Raw genomic sequence first — 4,761 nt, 5'->3', positions numbered from 1 at the left:
CATTGAACTAATACTCTTTCAAGATGATCATTTCAGAAAGTTCAATGATTGGCATGGCATGGACTAGGAAAGTGGACCCCTCAAAATGCTAAGGACACATGTTGGCTCAAGCTCAAGACTCTACACTTTCATTTTAGTGATCCAAGATCACATTGAGTCCATAGAAAAAGCCAATACTATTAAAAGGGGATGCGGTGTTGCTTAATGGCTTGCTTGCTCAAAATGCTTAGTGATATGCTCCAAAAGCCCTCAACCACTTTCTCATATCCACATATGTACCAAACCAAAAGTCAAACTCGGCACCACCGATTTGATCTATCCGGCGCCACCGAGTTCATTTGACATAGCCATAGCCAGAAACCCTAATCAGTTCGGTCTCACCGAGATGGGATTGCAAACTCTCTGTTTCCCTTCGTAACGTTTCGGTCTAACCGAAATGAGCGGTCGGTCCCACCAAGTTCACAATGCAAACTCTCTGTTTCCTTTTCGTAACGTTTCGGTCTCACCGAAATGAGCGAATCGGTCCCACCGAGTTTGCCTGACCAACTCTCTGTTTGCCTATTACAGAAATAGGTCGAGTTCATGTGATCGGTCTCACCGAGATTACGTTATGCCCTAACCCTAATGAAATCGATCCCACCGAGTTGATCATGTCTGTCCCACCAAAAACCCTAACGTTCACATTTTGAACTAAATCGGTCCGACCGAGTTTTATGATTCGGTCCCATCGAGTTTGGTAAATTATGTGTAACGGTTAGATTTTGTGTGGAGGCTATATATACCCCTCCACCCACTCTTCATTTGTGGAGAGAGCCATCAGAACGTGCCTACACTTCCAGCATACATTTTCTGAGAGAGAACCACCTACTCGTGTGTTGAGACCAAGATATTCCAATCCAACCACAAGAATCTTGATCTCTAGCCTTCCCCAAGTTGCTTTCCACTCAAATCATCTTTCCACCAAATCCAAATCTGTGTGAGAGAGAGTTGAGTGTTGGGGAGACTATCATTTGAAGCACAAGAGCAAGGAGTTCTTCATCAACACACCCTCTATTACCTTTTGGAGAGTGGTGTCTCCTAGATTGGTTAGGTGTCACTTGGGAGCCTCCGTCAAGATTGTGGAGTTGAACCAAGGAGTTTGTATGGGCAAGGAGATCACCTACTTCGTGAAGATCTAACCTAGTGAGGCAAGTCCTTCGTGGGCGATGGCCATGGTGGGATAGACAAGGTTGCTTCTTCATGGACCCTTCGTGGGTGGAGCCCTCCGTGGACTCGCGCAGCCGTTACCCTTCGTGGGTTGAAGTCTCCATCAACATGGATCTACGATAGCACCACCTATCGGAACCACGCCAAAAATCTCCGTGTCTACATTGCGTTTTCTCCCTCTAAACTCCTCCCTTTACCTTCATATGCAATGTTTTTACATTCCGCTGCTATACTCTCAGACTTGCATGTGTAGGTTGATTGCTTGACTTGTGCTAAGTTGCTAAAATCTGCCAAGACTTAAAATTGGGAAAAGGCTAGATTTTTATTTTGTCAAGTAGTCTAATCACCCCCCCTCTAGACATATGTTCGATCCTATAAGTGGTATCAGAGCTTTGGTCTCCTTTTGCCTTGATTTCCATAGCTTTTGGTAATCATAGCCTTGGTTTCACAACCCTAGGAGAGTATGGCGTCTAGCGAGAGAAATTACCACCGTAGAGGTCCTTACTTTGATGGTACTAATTTTGCTAGTTGGAAGCATAAGATGAAAATGCATATTCTTGGACATAACCCCGCCGTTTGGGCTATTGTGTGTATTGGATTGCAAGGTGAATTTTTTGATGGGAGAGAACCAAATCGTGAAGCTACCGCAGAAGAATTAAAGATGCTGCAATACAATGCTCAAGCTTGCGATATCCTCTTCAACGGATTATGCCCTGAAGAATTCAACAAAATCAGCCGTCTTGAGAATGCAAAGGAAATTTGGGATACTTTGATTGATATGCATGAAGGTACCGACTCCATCAAGGAATCCAAATTGGATGTGCTTCAAAGTCAACTTGACAAGTTCAAAATGAAGGGTGGTGAAGGTGTCGCTGAAATGTACTCTAGGCTTGGTCTCATCACAAATGAGATTGCCGGCTTAGGAAGTGAAGAGATGACCGACAGATTCATCATCAAGAAGATTCTAAGAGCCTGGATGGGAAATATGATACCGTGTGCACATTGATCCAAATGATGCCCAATTACAAAGATCTCAAGCCAACAGAAGTCATTGGAAGAATTGTTGCTCATGAGATGTCACTCAAGGATAAAGAAGAGCTTCACAACAAATCTAGTGGTGCTTACAAAGCCTCATGTGATGCTTGTACATCATCAAGTGAGAAACAAGCTTTCAATGAAGAATTGAGCCTAATGGTGAAGAACTTCAACAAGTTCTACAAGAGTAGAAGCAAGAAAAGAAGTTCCAAGTCAAGGTCCTACAATGACAAAAGATCTTCTAGTCGTGAGCGTAATTGCTACAATTGTGGAAGACCCGGACACTACTCCAATGAGTGTACGGCTCCCTACAAAAGAAGAGAAGACTCACCTAAAAGGAGAAGTAGAAGAGAAGAATCACCTCCAAGAGAGAGAAGGAGTAGAGATGATCGTTATGAATGAAGAACCTCTCGCAGAAGCAAGGATTCGGAAAGGAAGGACAAGTCATCAAGGAGCTACACAAAACGAAGACATCAAGCTCATGTTGGTGAATGGGTATCCGGCTCCGAATCTGACCATCACTCCGAGAGAAGTTATCACTCCGACTCCGAATATACTCAAGATGAAGGTGTTGCCGGTCTAGCACTTGTGTCAACCAACTCCTACGACATATTTGACTCACCAAATGAAGGAATTGGAAGATGCTTCATGGCTAAAGGCCCAAAGGTATCACACCCCGAGTATGTTGATTTCAATAGTGATGAAGATGATTTGCTAGGTGATGATGATTTACTTGTTGACAACTCTAGTGTTGAAAACTATGATGAACTTGCTATTAATCATGATAATCAAGATAAAATGAATGACAATGATAAGAAGGAGATTGAGCGTCTAACTAAAGAACTAAACACTCTTAAGTTAGCTCATGAAACTACCTTGGAAGATCATCGAGAGCTTTTAAAGACTCATGAGAAGCTACGTTTTGAAAAGCTCAACCTTGAGCAAGAACATGGGTTCTTAAAAGCAATCAATGATGATCTTCGCAAGAAAAGTTCTTCTTACATCGCCAAGCGTTTACTCTTGTCTACTTACATGCCACAAGTAAACTCTAGCAACAAGAACAAGAAATATTCTTCTTCTAGTAGTAACAATAATCATGCTAAATCCAATATTGTTGCTTCTAGTAGTTCTCTTGATTCCACTAATGATTCTCTTAGCCAAGTTACACTTGAGCAAGAAAATAGCTTATTGAAGGGAATTATAGAGAAAGGTGTTTACAAGAGCCTTGCCGGAAGTAAGCAATTTGAGGAAATTGTACGCACGCAAGGAAGGCACCGGAAGAATTAAGGTGTTGGTTTTGAACGAAAGTTCAATGCCAATGGAGTTGAGTGGGAAGAAGATCAATACCCCAAGACGAAGCTTGTTCCTCAACAAGAGAAGTATGATCCTACTTCTTTCAAGGGGACACAAGCTCAAGATGATCTTCCACCACAAGACCACAAGCAAAAAGGCAAGGACAAGCTTCAAGAGGAGATTAATGCATTTGAAGAAGCTCCCAAGGCCTTGGTCAAGTGGGTTCCCAAGACTACATCAAGTTATACTTCATCAAGTACGACTACAACTCCAAGGATTCCCATCTAGTTGATGTGGATCCCAAAGAAGAAGAACTAGAGAGTTCTTGAGGGTGACTCCACCAACATACTTCACTCATATCATCTTGGCGAGGACAAGTGCAAACAACTTCCACATCTTGCACTAGTTCAAGGAGTCACAAACCCTCTTGTTGGTAAGACACGGGACAAGGTAACCTAATGCTTTCATGGACATCATCTTGTGTGAATTTCACTCTATGTCTATGGATATCCTTGTTTGTTCCTTGTGGGACTAACCCGTGTAGGTATTGAAAGTGCAACTCACTCCAATGGATTGCTCCGAATGATCTACATCAACATTGAGCATCCACATCTTCAACATCTACATGAAGTCATCATCGACAAAACCCAAGGTAAGTTCATCCCTCTTAGGGGGGATATCACATCTAGGGGGAGCTTTACTCTAAGAATTGAGCTAAAGCAACTCTAATGGTGTGAACACAACAATGCTTTATGTAAAAGTGGTAATCCCACTTGTGCTTAAACGATGAGTATGACCTATGATCAAATGTTCTCATTTGACTCCTAAGTCAATATACTCATATATAGATGACCTAGTCATCGCCAATTGCTTGATAGATGCTAGAGTGTTTGTGCATACTTTGCCACATGTTTCATTTGCCATTTTATTGTGTGAGCATGTTGACTGCATATTTTACTCATTCGAGGACATCCATATGTTGTTTTGATTGTTTGGCTCTTCTTCTTTGCCAAATGGATGGACAAGAATGCCTAAGAACTTCCTCTAGCTATCTATGCTTTTCTCGTCTCAAACTCTATTCGTGCTACATCACAAAGTTCGATCAAGTCATATTCAAACCCTCTCTGTGAGGAGCACTCGGAGTCACCGATTCGTCATAGACTTAAACTTCCAAAACCTCTCTGCACATTTCGGTCTGACCGATTCATCCTTTTCGGTCATACCAAG

Source organism: Aegilops tauschii, chromosome 3, assembly GCF_002575655.3.
Source record: "Aegilops tauschii subsp. strangulata cultivar AL8/78 chromosome 3, Aet v6.0, whole genome shotgun sequence".
Lineage (NCBI taxonomy): Eukaryota > Viridiplantae > Streptophyta > Magnoliopsida > Poales > Poaceae > Aegilops > Aegilops tauschii.
The sequence above is the reverse complement of the archived record's forward strand: the minus strand, read 5'-3'. Positions refer to the sequence as shown.